Genomic DNA, 17,650 nt, shown 5'->3' on the forward strand with positions numbered 1-17,650 from the left:
GGCGCTATTTTTATCGGAGTATTTCTGATTGTCACCGGCGGCTCCACCGCGTTTCTAACTTCTAGTCAAAGTCGACTCCAGGCGTTCAGTATGTGTTGTGTGGTGCTCGGGGCGGTGATGCTCATATTAGGACTCTTCTGGGCGATGAACGGCAAGAGAAACCCGGTGCCTTATAATGAAGAGTTCAGCCACGACTACAGTCAAGTCCTGTTCACCCCACCGGCCGGAAACCACTTCCCTGAATCCCAGTCCGTCTTTCTGCACGGGTAAGTGGAGTGTGCTCTGATGAAACAAACAGAAAATCATCATAATGTCGAAAGTGATTCATACGTTTTCATACAGATATTTTGTGTAAGTCTGAATGTAATTCACACGCTTTCTTCACATTTTAAGTGTTTTAGCACACTGTAAAATGAATTGATAGGCGAAACCGTCAAGAACCCCCCCCCCCCCCCAATCCCCAGATTTTCTCCATCTCTCTTTTCCTTTTCCTCTCTCTTTACCAACCTCAGATGTCATTAAAAATCACTTAGTGGAGAAGTCTAACAACCGCTGCCACTCAACCGAGCACCGCTGTACTGTTATCTGATACTGAAAAGCCTTTTAATGCCCTCTAGTGGTCGTGTAAAGTTGACCACCTTTTATCCAGTTCCATAGTCAACATCAAATGTCATTTTGAAAACTTTATGCTGTATAGAGGGGACACCCCTCAGTAACTATAAGGTTTTTGGATAATCAAAATACGCAAATTGCTCTAATTTTATATGTTGGCTTCAAACACCTGGTTCAAAACAGCCTTTACTTTAATCATTTTGGTGAATCTTCCAAACTAAACGTCCAGTAGCATCATCATTTTTCATAGCTTTTGGGTAAACAAGTGAACAAACAAATAAACACACTCAGGCACGAGTACATGATACAGGCATGATACAATCAGGCACGAGTCACTCAAAAAAATTAATATTTCTTGCCTATTTTTCAGATTTACGCATTTCAATTTCACAGCAAAATTCCATCAAAATGAGTGTGTACTGTTTCATAATAATAAATTCTTAAAACAAACAAAAAAAAGAAACAAATTGTGTAAAATATTTATCAATTCAATTTGACAGAATTTTGTGATGAAACTGAAATGCATTAAAGTGATAGTTCACCCCAAAATTAAAATTCTCTCATCATTTAGCTACTCACCCTCATGCTATCCCAGACGTGTATCACTTTATTTCTTCTGCAGAACACAAACAAAGATTTTAAGAAAAAATGTTCAGCTCTGTTGCTCCGTATAATGTAAGTGAATGGTGACCAGAACTTTGAAGCTCCAATAAGCTCACAAAGGCAGCATAAAAGTAATCCACATGACTCCAGTGGTTACATCCATGTCTTCAGAAGTGATATGAGAAACTCAAGTGTGGGTGAGAACCAGGTCAATATTTGAGTCCTTTGTTTTACCATAAATCTCCACTTTCACTCTCTTCTCTCATAATTCAAAGTTCTGGCCACCATTCACTTGCATTGTGAGGACCTACAGAGCTGAAACATTCTTCTAAAAATTTGTTCAGCAGAAGAAAGAAAGTCCTAAACATCTGAGATGACATGAGGGTGAGTAAATGATGAGAGCATTTTCACTTTTGGGTGAACTATCCCTATAAGGTAGGTTCCTATACATTTAAGTTACTTTTAACAAATAAACCTACCCTTAAAAATACTCACTGGAGAAAAAAGTGTGACTACTAGCCCGGTCTCTCCTATTTATTTTGTAGTTTGAACTTATTATTACTAGTGCGTTGGTGTGTGTGTGTGTGTGTGTGTGTGTGTGTGTGTGTGTGTGTGCATGTTTATGTGGTTTACGAGGACAATTTTGTATGTTACAAACTGGTAATTACAAGGATATTATGCAATAAATGTGGTTTATGAAAAAACATATTAAACAATGTTTTTGTTGAAAATGTAAAAATGCAGAAAGTTTTCTGTGAGGGTTAGGTTTAGGGGATAGAATCTATAGTATGTACAGTATAAACATCTTTATGTCTATGGAAAGTCCTCATACAGGTAGACCAACATGTTTGTGTATGTGTGTGTGTGTGTGTGTGTGTGTGTGTGTGTGTGTGTGTGTGTGTGCGCGTGTTTATGTGATTTACGAGGACAATTTTGTAAGTTACAAACTGGTAATTACAAGGTTATTATGCTATAAATGTGATTTATGAGGACATTTATAGTGTCCCCATAATTCAAATCGCTTAAAAATCATACTAAACAATGTTTTATTGAAAATGTAAAAATGCAGAAAGTTTTCTGTGAGGGTTAGGTTTAGGGGTTGTGTTAGGTTTAGAGGATAGAATCTATAGTTTGTACATTATAAAAGTCATTATGTCTATGGAAAGTCCTCATAATGATAGGTAGACCAACATGTGTGTGTTTGTTTGTGTGTGTGTGTGTGTGTGTGTGTGTGTGTGTGTGTGTGTGTGTGTGTGTTTGTGTGTGTTTTGAAGGACTGTGCAGAGACGAGGTGGGTATGGTGAGGATTTGGACTATCCCCCCATGGAGCCAACATGCTTCAGCCCAACCAGCCGGATTCGGCCACCTCACTGGGACATGGAACCTCCTCCACCTTATGAGGTGGCCATCAAAACAACAAGAAGCTCCACACACCTGAGACGCAGTTACTCGGATACACAGCTGCTCACTGAACCCCTGTTTGGACGCTCACGAGAGATCAGTTTTGAGGTTTAACATCTGGCACCTTTTGATGTCTGAACTGAGAAACTCACGTGAACTTCCAAAAACAGACACCAACAATCCGCAGGATGTTGAGAGTGTGAACTGTGCCTCTTGAGATGTTTCTGATCTTAAGCAAATAGTTTACCCAAAAATGAACATTCTGTCATCATTTACTCACCCTTATGTCACTCTTTATTCCATATTTGGCAGAATAACAGCCTCAATCACCATTCACTTTCATTTTATGAAAATGATGCAATGAAAGTGTATAATGACTGAGACTAACATATTGCCATATTTTATTTTGTGTTCCATGGAAGAAAGACAGTCATACAGGTTTGAGAGAACATGAGGGTGAGTAAATGATGACAGGATTTAAAAACAATTTTTTGGGGGGGGTCTGTAAACCGTGTGTTTACAGCCTTATTTAGACCAAAATGCCATGAATACTATGCTTTTTCTCAATTTGAATGTTTTTATTAAATATATAAATCTGTATAGGAGCACTTGGCAGCAAGTGATGCATTGCTCATGAAATGCATTTTACAAGAGGGGGAAGCTTTAAAGGTGCACTCAGTAAATTCTGCCCCATTATAAACGTTTATTTAAAAAATGACAAAGACTCCAGGTTTCAGTACAAGTCCAAGACAACTGCCACATCGATCAGCACAACAATAACAAAAAATTACTGAGTGCACTTTAATTCAAGTTACTGTATTCTACACTTGAAAACAACATCAACAAAACATAACCATTTGTGAACACGTCCTGACTTATGTGATCACTCAAATTGTAGAAAATGTTCTTGTGTGTGTATTAATATGTAAAGCATTCCTTACCAACTGTAACAGATGTTTGCCAGGATAATGCATTTGTCATATTGCAACCAGATTTACAATTGTAAAATGCATGATATTTAAACTCTTCTGATAACAGCTTAGATTAGTGACACCAAAAAACTTGTTTTTGTTGTATATGTATTTATTTTTGAAAATCTCAGGGTGAACCTCTGTGTTATATACTGTATCTGATGCTTTCAGTTAATTTGAGCACATGGCTCAAAACTAAAATGACAGGGCCAGATCCCTTCAAATATCTGTCCAAAGAGATCAATAAGGCAAATGTTGTGGTGCCTAATAATGGTAGCACAACTTGAGAAAACCACACAGCCAACAATACTGGGTTTAATGACGAACTAATGCTCTCTTGATATTGTTTGGAACACTAAAAAACATGACATTCACAGCCACTTCTTCCTCTGACTCATCCATTATAATGATATTCATCTTTTAATAAGGGCACTTTTGGGTATTTCACCACGCTTTGCCATTACTGTGCTTCCTGTGAACAGCAAAGACCATGAATAATCTGCTGAGTGCTGTTTACATCAGTTTGTGAGCATGCTAGAAAGTTTATTTGAGATGTTGTATTGTCATTTTTCATTTAACTAAAGGATAAACCAGTCACATTTCTTGTTCTTGTTTTAGGTTTGGGATGAAATGGAATACTATACCATATAACATCATATTTATATAAACTAGGGCTTTCAACTGGTTAATGTTTTTATCTAATTAATTACACGATGTGCCGATTAATTAATCGAATTAATTGCAATTAATTTCATGTCAATATTTACTGAGAAAGGTGCCAAAATAAAGAAAGTATTAGTATATTATAATAAAAATTATTATGAATATAATAAACAATTCATATACATTATATCATATACAGGCTGTTGTGTCAGCAGACAAGTTAAGCATACAAACAATGTCTTAAAATCAAAGTATTGTTTGTTTTATTTCCATATCATAGCACATAACCCAATATTGCCATACAGTTCTCTGCACTATTTTTAATTGTTTTAATTTTGGTGCATCTCACTTTGGTTGCATCACATTTCACTAGTTTTCAGTGTCTCTAGTCATGAGCGCTTTTAGAATGCTGTGTCAACTTAATGAAAAATTCCGGGTTCAATACAATAAGCCAAAATCGACAGCCTAATTTTGATTACAAAAAAATCATCCCTTAATTTCTTTAAAAAAAAAAAAGCAAAAATAGAGGTTACAGTGAGAATGTGGCCAATTTTTGGAGAGTTTAAAGGGAGAAATAAGAAATTAAAGGGTGGGGTGGGATTCCTTGAGGCATGATCTGGCGAGATAGGGTGTGGGGTGTGGCCTAGTGAGACAGGGCATGGCCTTGTGAAAACAGGGTGTGGATCATGAGACCAGGGTGGAGCCAGTGGAAGGTGGAGCTATGAGAACCTCGAGGGTCGGAGCCGTGGAATGTGGAGCTTGAGAGATTCGAGGGATGTATCTGGAGAACTGGGAACCCGGAGAGTGGCCGAAAGCTCGAAGTGCCAGGGTGGAGCCGGAGGCAGGGCCACTTGACATGGCAGTCGTGGTAACATGGCATGCATGACAGGTGTGGGCGCTGGTTCATTGGCTGTGGCAGGCTTGGGCATTGGCTCGTTGGCCGTGGCAGTTGCAGGCATTGGCTCATTGGGTGTGACACATGAACATGGACACATGAACAAGATATCACATGACCAGGAAACACATGACTATAAAACAGGAAATCACATGACATGAAACACATGACTATAGAACAGGAACTAGACTTCCAAAATAAAACACAAAACATGAACAAAAACGCATTAAACGTGACAGTATTATTGGAGCTGTAAAGTTGTTTAATTCGTAATTTTTTATAGTAATTTGGGAGTTTGTTTACATTATATCACTGTGGCAACATTGTACATTTGGCTATAACTTTACACAGAAAAGTTTAGTAATTGATTTTCTCACGCTAAAATGATGTTAATACAAATAGGGCCCTATTTTAAGAGCGCAAGCGATAAGCACAACGCAATGCCTTCAGTCATAAGCGCAGACAGTGGGCAAGTTTTGGTATTTTCGTGCAAGCAAGCACTATAGGTGCAAGTTGGTTTGGTGAAATTGCGTGCACAAGGCACTAATCAGGTTCTTTGGAGGTTCTTCTCCAGCACTGTCTCATCCTGTACAAACCATTCCCTGTGACAGCACATTCATCAGAAGTTGGTAGTGTAAATGGACTGTATGCAATGAATAAGAAGAACAGAAATATGGACTTACATTATTTTGTGCATTAACTGCATCCTTGTTAAACTGGACACTCTCATTTTATACGCATGGAAAATGTGGTTCAAATGTATGTAGGCTCCGTTAAATTTTAAGTATTGTTAATCATTTTCACTACTGACACACAAATCATGGGTAGAATTTATGAACAGTGTTTGAAATGGCATACTTCACTTCTACTGGTCATTTTTAATTTTGAAAAAATAATTTATTGATACATGAAATAATTAAACCAAAAATATTTCTAAATTCAAATTACACTTCAAATGAAATGAAAATATTATTACAAATAATGAAGTGGTCAAAAAAAATCTATTAAAATCCAAACATTTTACTCTCTCCAATTTGTTCCACCGGCCCCATTGGCAGTGACTGAAAAATCACTTTATGACAACTGCTGGAAAAATACTAGTCAAAATTAAATCATAAATACAATTGAAAATATACAAGAATAGGCCTTTAAAATTATAATATTATTTTGATATTGAAAAAATAAACCATGTCCTACAGAAAGTTTAACATTAAATCGACAGCCCTATAAACTGTTGCATTCCAGTTATGGAGCACAGGCAGATTGTTTTAAAGGGATAATTCATCCCCAAAAAATTGTCATTATTGACTCTTGACATTGTTGTTCCAAATCTTGAAGACTTTCATCTTCCATGAAACACCAAAGAGAATGTGAGGTAGAATGTTTGGGCCTTAGTCACTATTCACTTTCATTAAAAAACAAATTCTCTCTCCATACAATGAAAGTGAATGGTGACTGAGAGCGAACATTCTGCCTAACATCTCGTTTTATGGAAGAATGAAAGTAATACAAGTGTAGAACAACATGAGGGTGAGTAAATTATGGCTTTCCCTTGAACTCCTAATCTTTAGAAAAAACAACAAGTAAAGTACTGGTAGTAGAACTGGATCCAAAACCTCTGACAGTTAAAGTGCTGTTTGTATTGGGAATGCAGGAAACATCAAATATATTCTGATAATTTCCAAGAACTCAACCTTAATAAATAATTGAACAGTTTAGCCTCAACATGCTGGTACTCCTTCATCTCTCATTTGTCAGATTTTGTTTTAATTTTTCTATATTCTATATTTCTATATTTGCTGTGGCTGTTTATGAGAGGTCTGATGTTTCTTTTGATCTGAGCTGACGTTGCTGTGATAGTACAGTGTGGATTTAAAAGAGTTTTAGTGTACTGTAAATAGCTGTTGTAAATGCATTGCATTGCACTGCAATGTGTACTGTATGCATGGAAAGAGAAAGGTAAAATCCTAAATCAAATATTCTATGGAGAATTATACATTTTGACATTTCATTCAAATTGTAGCAATAGTAACAGACTATATGAATTCAGATTGAATGATTATGCTTAATAAGCCCATATAGATATGGTGAATAATGAAAATGCATACATCGAATTCATGAAATTATTAAATAACAACCCCATGAATTATAACAATTATTTAATTAAATAATAATGAAACCAGCAACAACATGACACTGAGGTCCTTCTTCCCCAATTCTAAATACCTTCTCACTTAAAAATAAAAACAATATTTTTACCCCACAAATCTAGATGAATAACTGTGTCTACAAAGTCTTCATTAAAAAATAAATAAACATATTCAACATAAAATAAATCAAGAGATTACTATTACTATCCAATCATCAAAAAATGGATAAGTTATCATAAAAACTCATGGAATTGTTCTGATGGATTCAATCTCACAATTGTTGAGAAGAAAAATCTAATTAAAGAAGCATAGCCTTTCAATAACTGCTGAAATGAGATTTAGTGCCATCTATGGTCAAGAAGAAATTCGAAGACAGGGGGGCGTCTGGTCCCATTTATCCCGAAAATTCGCACACCGTGACAGCAACACTTGATCAAATTTAATCCAACTTCATGCCAGAAATCTCAGAACGGGACGGGAGTCCCATCAGATTCCTGCTCGACTCTTCCGCGCCCAGACAGGATTTACCGAATTCCTTATCGGTAATGCGAGATCAACCTCCGCCCATCAAATCTGCCACTTCCTCTTTATGTTTACGTGCATTCAGAGATAGAAACAGATGACATATCTACTGACACTAGTGGCTTTGGTAAGATTTCGTGTTTCCATGGAGGAATCGCGGCGGAAATGGCTGACTGCGTCTGGATTTCCGTGATAAAAGTGATGAACGTAAATGAAATGAGTAATAATGATACAAGCAGAGCTTCTTTGCGCTTATTGATCTGTTAAAGACCGTTTATTAGAAGAAACAATCAACCACTGATGTTCAACTTAATGCTTTTTACAAACGCAACTCGAAACTCTGTCAACAAGACAAGGTAGGCATTTCATATGAAGACATTAATACACGTGCAAAATATGAATCAAATATTAATATTCTATTATCATAATATTTGATTAGGATAGCTAATTGTTATAATTTAAATTGAATTGCTGTGTATGCTCTTCATTGTTTTGTTAGTGCTGTAATATTATTAGATCTTTTTTAAATAATAGTCATGGTTACACTTAACATTAGTTAACGCTTTAGAAAACATGAACAATACAGTTAGAGCATTTTAATAATCTTGGTTAATATTAGTTGTAATATATACTAATAAATGTGTTCATTTTAAAAGTTTTATAAGTTAACATTATTTAAAACAGTTTGAACTAACATGAACTACACACAAACACACACACACACTCATAAACACACTCACTGAGCACTACTTGCCACTTGTTTTGCATTCTGAGACGCTGTTCTGCTCATTACATTTGTACAGAGTGGTTATCTGAGTTACTGAAGCCTTTCTGTCATCTTGAACCAGTCTGGCCAATCTCCGTTGACCTCTCTCATCAGCAAGGCATTTTGGTCCGCTGAACAGCCACTCACTAGATTTGTTTTTGGCGCCATTCTGAGTCAACTCTACATACTGTTGTTTGTGAAAATCCCAGGAGATCTGCAGTTACAGAAATACTCAAACCAGCCCATTTGGCACCAACAATCATGCCACGGTCAAAATCACTGAGATCAGATTTTTCTGATTGGTTGATTTGGTCTTTAACTGAGATCAAATGAACCTCCAAAGAACCTATATATATATTTATGCATTTGGCAGACGCTTTTATCCAAAGCGACGTACAGTGCAATTATTACAGGGACAATCCCCCCGGAGCAACCTGGAGTTAATTGCCTTGCTCAAGGACACAATGGTGGTGGCCGTGGGATTAGAACCTGTGACCTTCTGATTAACAGCCCTGTGCTTTAGCCACTACGTAAATATGTTCATTGTTCGTCCATGCATTTATTAATATTGGTTAGTGTTAATTTCAAAATGTACTAATACATTTTTAATTGTAAAAGTTGTGTACACGCATATAACCTTAATATGAAGTGTGACTGTAGTGTGACAATGTATTATTATGTACATACATTTAAATACCTGCATTTAATTTAATCAATAGTTCCACTGTTAACCATACCCCTATTCCTACTCTTAAACCTAACCCTAAATTTAACCCTACCCTGAACCTTAAATCAGTGCTTAGTTTAAATACTTTGTTATGTCACAATACAAAAGTTATCTTATCTATTTGTATCTGTCTATGTTGTATAATGTTAACACTTCTTCTGCTCTTTGTGTAGGGCAGTCTGCAATCTCTTTCTGGAATTTCCAGGGATGTGAGCGGACACCACGGCTGGAGTGGACTTTTGTGCTGTGCTCTGTGAAACACAGCTTCAAACAAATACCTGCTCTCTCATAAATACGTCTAGTGATATGCCTGGTATTATAAGGGAGGCTGATAGTGTGAATACTTATGATGGCGTAGCCAGAAGAAACACTATGACTTTCCAGCACAGATGGCAAGTTTCATTGGGCATCTTGCTTGTGGTAACAGGCCTGGTCCTCAGCATGATCATTCTGCATTTGTACCTTGTTCTCATTGGCATGGTCATGGTGTGCCTGGGCCTCTTCATCCTCATCCATGCATTATGCATGGTCATCAAATCCAGCCATGTTGCTGTGCCAGGACACTTCCTGCTACACCCACGAACGGGCACTCGCTACACCCACCATCAAGCCATTGCTGTGCAGAGGTAAGACTAAAATATTGAACCAGTTTTGTGCAAAGGTATGAGTTTAAGGAATAGTTGAACATTCTGAACATAAAGGAATAGTTTGAACATATTGTTGCAATCCCGTATGACTTAAAAGGATAGGTCTCATTCAGATGTAATTAAAGTAAATGGTGAATGAGACTATTTTTTAAGACATCCTTACTATGCAACTAGGCCCAGATATACTTCCAGAGAAGTTCGTATTCATTCTTCGATCAGGTGTAAAAAAGTTCTAAACAGCTGAGCAACGGTATACTGTTTGCGTATATTCATACACCAGCCACCAGGACCGTTTCTGACCACTTTGGCGCCCTTGTCAAGATCACTAATCCTGTCGGTCTGTGGTCTGTTCTGCATTGAGGTCAGTAAAAGAAGTGGTTTTAACCACTTGATGATGATTTAAAATAATATATATGCATTAGAATTTTTTTTTATTTGTGTTGGATTGTGAATGCATGACGCTAATGGGCTAACATGCTATTCGTGGCCATAATATGCACTGATTATGCTATGTAATAGTAATTTATGATGACACTGATACTAATGCAAAGATGAGTATAAAAGTGTTAATGTGCAGAATACAGACAAAAAGAAGGCAAATCTTACTTAAGGCAAATGTGTGAATCGCTTTCACTGCAGATGGCCCATGAGTGAATTGGCACTTGAGAGTATTTGAGTAGATTTGATTCCTTTTGTAGACTAATTAAACACAAAAAAATGTCATTACATGGTGTGTTCTTGTTGAATAATGACTGATGACTGAAAAGAATAAACAAAGTAGTAGGTGGAACCCTAGGTCACACCTACTGATGACGTGGACCAAATACAGTCAGAAGGTGTTTAGCAATTGGTCAGAAGTTTTCCTAAAAATGTGCCCAGGCAAGCTGTTACAAACCACTGAAACAAATGCAAAACCACCTTTTTTGGCCAGATATTGTTAACATACCCATTCGTTCTTTGATTTCGTATGAAGTATATCTGGGCCTTAACACCTTTTGCGTTCCACAATGGTTTGGAATGACATGAAGGTGAGTAAATGATGACATAATTTATTATTATTTATCATTTTGGGTGAACTATTCCTTTAAGATCCTGCCAGCCATAGTATAGGGAAAGATTACAGGGTTATTATAGGGGTTTTATTAGACTAATGTGGCACCAGATATTGAGCAGAAAGTATAAAGAAAGAGACGCAAGGGTTAAACCAAAAATAAATCAGGGTTTTAGAACACTGTGTAAATAAAAGACAGACAGAGAGGCAGTGCTGTATACACTGATGAGCCAAAACATTATGTCCACCTGCCTAATATGCCGTTGGTCCTCCGCATGCTGCCAAAACAGCACCGACCCACTGAGGCATGGACTAAATAAGACCCCTGAAGGTGTCCTGTGTTATCTGGCTCCAAGATATTAGCAGCAGATCCTTCAAGTCCTGTAAGTTGCGAGGTGGAGCCACCATGGATCGGACTTGTTGGTCCAGCACATCCCACAGATTCTCAATAGGATTGAGATCTGGGCAATTTGGAGGTCAGTACAACACCTTGAACTCTTCATCATGTTACTCAAATCATTCCCAAACAATGTGTGCAGTGTGGCAGGGCACATTATCCTGTTGAAAGAGGCCACTGCCATAAGGGAAAACCATTGCCATGAAGTGGTGTACCTGGTCTGCAATGATGTTATGGTAGTGGCATTTGTGTCAAATTGATATCCTCAGGAGAACATTGCCCAGATCATCACGCTCCCTCCATTGGCTTGTCATCTTCCCAGAGTGCATCCTGGTGTCATCACTTCCCCAGGCAAACATCACACATATACACGGCCATCCATGTGATGTTAAAGGAAACGGGACTCAACGGATTAGGCAACCTTCTTCCACTGCTCCAATGTCCAGTTCTGACCCAGTAATCTGGCCATAACAATTTGGACCTGCCCATTTCTCCTGCATTCAACATGTTGACTATGAGAATTGACTGTTAGCTTACCATCTAATCGACCCAGACCATGACATGTGGCCTTGCTAGGAGATGATTAGCGTTATTCGCTTCACCTGTGAGTGGTCATAAGGTTGGCTCATCGGTGTAGATGGAAAATATATTCAAAACAAATCAGAGCATTAAAAAATATTGTATATTAGGGAGGTTATTCAATATTCACCAAAGTTTAATTAGGATAATTAGGGGTTTTGATAAACCCCTACCATAACAATGCAGAAAAATAATTAATTCATTGGTGGTTTTGTAAATAATCAGTGTATCTCTGTTTTGATAAACAGACTGAGGAGGTTCTCTGTCTCTTCTTGGTCCACTCTCAGTTTGAAATCCAAAGCTAAGCAGAAATAAAAAAAAAAATCTTATCACAGAAGTAGGTCAGCAGTGAAGAAAGTGAGTGTTTGCAGCATTAGATGACAGACATGGTGGGTCTGCGCCCTGTCCATAAACTAACTGTTGCAGTCACTGTTTAAAAAAAGGGTGAATGCCCAATGTGCTGTTAGGAATGCAAGGTATACATTTTCCTCTTTTTAGTAAGCGTAATGAGGAACAGCAGTTGTGGAACACAGATGATCGCTTCGTGCTCATATCTCGTGAATCGTAAGGGTATATTTCAGTTACAATATCCCTTTCGCTTAAATATGAAAGAAATTCTCTCCCAGCTATTGCTATTAATCATACAGGGGACCTTCTAACTAGGTAAATTGCGAAAATATAAATATTACTGATTTTATATATATATATATATATATATATATATATATATATATATATATATATATATATATATATTTATATATTTATTTATTTTAATTTTTTATCAGTTTGGTCACATTTCGGCTGTTTTAAAATGAACAAATCCATGTATTCAAACAATAAATAAGATATTATATTTCAAATTACATAATTTGCACTATTTACAGGTATTTACACTGATTTGTTAAAAACATGCTAAAACCTGGTACTGTCTCTTTAACAAAACAAGCATTTCTTTAAAAAGTGTTTGTAGATAAGTGCATGTTAACGAGAGAAACTCGAAAGGCTTTATCTCATCTGTGCTATGCGTGATTAGAATTAAATGATTCTTTTTTGTAGTTTTTGATCAGCAACTGACTGTAGAGAACACAAAGGGTATTAAAAAAAGACATTATTCAATGACGAATGGGTTGCATGGATCTCATCTTTGAACAAACATTATATGGAATAACTTTTATTTCCAACACAAAGATCTCACAGCTGAATACTCCACCACTATACTACACAATTACTGGTGAATGAAATCTAAACATTTACCAGCTAGTTGCCAAAAATATACATTTTAGTTGCATAGGTTAGAATTTGATTGCTAATGCAAGCGATTTCCTCTTATTGTAGTAAAGGGTTGCACATAGAGTAAAAAAATCGATCTTGGGATTTAAGAATCGATATCGTTTAAATGAAGATTGCTATGCATCTGAAAATCTATATTTTGACCCACCTCATTGTACTGTACATTCAACAATGTTATACTGAATGATGTATTAGTGTAAGCTTACTGACTCCCTTTTGTCAAAGCGATCAGAAACTATTTTAAACGTTTCATCACTTAACAAAATTTTATTCTGTGATGTTCTTCATGGAAAAACTGAGATAAAATTTGAAGTTAAGCTAATGTTTACAGACCTAGTGAAGACTGAGCAGCTGTTGGGCACCAAATTCTTTCAGTGTTCCATGTCTGAGGGAAAGAAAGAGAGGGAGAGAAGGAGTAAGGGCTTGTTGTCATGTAAATACTTGCAAGATACTGGTAGAATAGTTTTTTGGTAGAATGGGGGGGGGATCATGATGTGGAAGGTAGCATAATCAAAACATCAAACGTATTAGAGCGGTTCATTCTGATTATTCAGAGCATAAATGTTAACAGAGCAGTCAGCATTGTACACAAGCCAAGAAAGGTGGAGGAGGAGGAGGGAGGGCTTGAGAGGGAATTTTTGTTTCTCGCAACATGCTGAAGCCATCAAATCAGTGCCTAGGGGTCTCCCCTTCTCACATACAGCCCCTCTCCCACATAAAGTCCTGGTGTAATGAGCGATAACGAGCGATAACGAGACAAACAAACCCAAATGCAGAGGAACAGTTCAAAGGATTTATTTACAATAAATGTAAGCAGTCACTGTGGAAGTCGAGGATCCAGGCACTGGCTGCAGCAATGGGGAGATATGACGAAGCATGCATGCTGTGGCCGTGCCCGGGGAAATCCGTGAAGAGTGTGTTTGTAGATTGAGTGTGTGTGTGTTGTGGAATTCAGATTGATTCGTGGAATCCTCTGTTGAAGCTTAGTGATGTGCAGAACGACGCCCAGTAGGATAGGGCAATCTAGTTCCTGACATACGGCCACAGACGAGGTATCCTTCTTGGAAACCCAGCTGACACGCAGCGAACTGGAAGGCAACCACACACCCGACACGCGGGCAGCCAACAGATACATGAGACAGGACCAACTATGCAGAGAGAGTTAGGTTAGTTATGTTACACCAAACAACAACTAATCAGTGGCATGATCAGCGTTCCCCCTCGAACAATCAATGTTCCCATGAAATGCCGTTCATGCATGCCGGCCGTGCCTGCGAGACATGAGGGAGAGAAAAAACAAAACATACAAAGAAAGAAAATTGTAGCAAGCGGCTACAATTTGATGTACATCCTGCGCTACTGATGGCTACCAGAATCGCTGTCTATTGAGCGTCTCGGAGTCACCCTTGAAAGCGATGTTGGATGAGTGACCCCGCTGTAGGACGTGTCCAAACAGATCATGGAACAGAAAAACCAGCCTGCTGGGCACATTGCGGGGGGCACTGTGTTTCATAGCGCAGCACAGACTTTAGCCTCCACCACCCAGGATACCATGCGAGTGGCGGGTATCCAGTGGGGCGGTGGAGGTCTCGACCTCAAAACATCGAAATAGGGAGTCGGGCTTGACGTCTATAGCCCAGGCGATAAGACAGGATGAAATGAAATTGCGTGAAAAATAGTGCCCAGCGAGCTTGTCTAGAGTTGAGGCGTTTGGCGCTACGAATATACTCTAGGTTCTTATGATCTGTCCAGACCACGAAAGGTACCCCCAAACCCTCTCACCAATGACGCCACTCTCCCAAGGCCACCTGGACAGCCAATAATTATCAGTTGTCGATGTCTTAATTCCATTCAGCTGGTGTTAAGCGGTGTGAAAAAAGACACACATATGCATCTTTACGTCCAAGGAAGAGCGCTGCGACAAGACCGCTTCGACACCAACCTCAGACACACCCACTTCCACCATGAACTGACTTGAAGTGTCAGGAGTTACAAGGATGGGTGCGGTAGAAAAACACTCCTTTTAGAATTCAGAAAATGCGGCCTCAGCTCGCGGGGACCAACAGAGTCAGTGTGTGTGGAGATGAGGTCTGTCTGAGGTGCGATGAGTTGGCTGTAGTTGTACGCACTCCCTCGGATGAAACTATGAACCCCAGGAACAGAACTGACTATGCATGAAAAGCGCACATATCCGCCAGCCGATTCCTTAGCAGTTGCTGAAGCACCCTTTTTTTTAGGGTTGTTTTACACAAATTGTGTCTTCAGGTTACAGTCTTTATACTGGCCACGTGAGCTGCGCAGTGCTACATCCCTGAAGCCGCCTTGAGAGGAGAGAGGAGGTGCTCTGCCTATTTTGACCACGCAGCATAGTGAGCATTCCCTGAACTCAACAGAAAACATGTTGAATATGCTCTATAAACCTATTTATCAACAGTCTTTTACAAAAAAAAAATGACAACATAAAATACTGTACTGAAATACTCACTCATTGACTGAATAAATAAGTCTTGATGCAAGTTAACAGACACACAACTCTTTCCTCATGTAAATTCGATTTCATGACGGTTAAGTTTACAATATATTTAAATTACTCACTGTCAGTAAACATCTTATTTATGTCCATTTTCCCAGGGAAAATCAATGTAGTAATCCAGAAATAACTTTATTTTCTGTATAGTCACACAGTTACACAGTACAGATGCGATGAAAACTCAAAGTGCGTCTTCTGCATAAAGTTATGTAGCAACATTGTAACCCCTCCACTTTGTATAACCTGCTTCACATATGCACCAAACAATATGTGAAGCAGGTTATACTCTTTTGATACTTTGTTGGTTTTATGGTAGTTCTGTTAAGGGAATTGTAAAATCAGCACAATCCTCTGAGTAGCAGGCTAGCAGCTACAAGTTTGTTTACTTATGGCGGCTGTTGACTCTTTGCACTTGTCATTGCTTTGTAGATCATACATGTTTGACCACTCACAGGTTGCAACACCTCCCACAGTCCCTCTTCTTCCAGAAATAACTTACCCTTGAGTAGGAGCTAAAAACTAAAAAAGTCCATCTAAACGGCTGAGAGGAACTATAGCATTCTGTTGAAAATTACAAAAAGTAGCTGCTCAGAGTAAAAGTACCTAAACAAGCTTTCGTTCCTGCAGTGGGAAAGGGCCTAAAGAGTAACAAAAACAAAGAATTAAATTCTCTGTTTGGACTTTCAAGACAATTGGCATTTTTAAGTACTTTCAAATGATAAAATGATGTATCATTTTGGAATCTATATAATAATATATGAATTAATATGTCAAAAGAGTCTGTTTAATCTGACTTACCTTTTTCTGTCATGGGTCATTCCAAATTTTCACTTGAACATAATTGTAAAACTTTGTACAGTCAGTTAAGTTAGCCTGTAGAAGAGTAAAAGCTCCTAAGCAGCTGTCAGACAGGACTAAATGCAGCTGATGTTCAGGCCTGTGTGCACATCCAGGAACAGGCCAATATAATCACACCAGAAATCAACATGCTGCCCTCGAATGTTCATGTACTCTGAAATCGAAACCATTCTGCCAAATTACTGACACGCCCCATCCCCCATCTGACATTTTTTCATCAATTCCAATGTGTTCACCTTTATCTGTGGTGCTACTGACAGCATGTTGCTGAAACAACATTAGAGACAGGTCCTGGTATGATGTAAACTAGGAAGCAATCACATTCACATAAACACTGGTGAGCCCCGATTCAGAGGTAGCAATTTTGCTGTAAAATTACATTTTTAGTGCACTAACAGTTAGGGTTGGGGTTTGGCTTAGGAGTTTGGCTTAACAACAGAGGTGGTGATATTTCAAATAAAAATACAACTAGATTTGGGTGCCACCTTCTGGATATTTCACCTCATCAACACGTTCAGATTCGGCCTTGTTTTCCACTGCAAAATTAAATCTAAACCAGCCAAATAAGACAGAAATCCGCTGCCCAATCTGGCAACACTGAGGCCAAGGCTCCATCATCTATTTAGTTTTAAAGTATGTACATGTGTGCATGATTGGACAGAGACATAGATACTGTGGTTTCTTTATGAAAAAGGGTGTTGTTTTTAATATTTCTGATTTACCAAAATATTGCTTATTACATAATTTAGCCACAAATACAGAACAAATTAGATCTTTTTGAAAATACTTATGAGCTTTTCCCTTTCTCCAGGAGGCTGGATAGGATCCGTAGGGCTACAGAAGAGCAAAGCAGTGCTGTTCAGTTGCCTCCCCTCTCAGAACCCAGTGAACACAGCCTGCCTGGAACCCCTCCTCCCTGGCAAATAGAGCCACCACCATCCTATGAGACTGTTATGAAGACCACTACAGCTATTGACCAACTATA

The sequence above is a fragment of the Xyrauchen texanus genome, chromosome 28, assembly GCF_025860055.1.
Source record: "Xyrauchen texanus isolate HMW12.3.18 chromosome 28, RBS_HiC_50CHRs, whole genome shotgun sequence".
In the NCBI taxonomy this organism is placed as follows: domain Eukaryota; kingdom Metazoa; phylum Chordata; class Actinopteri; order Cypriniformes; family Catostomidae; genus Xyrauchen; species Xyrauchen texanus.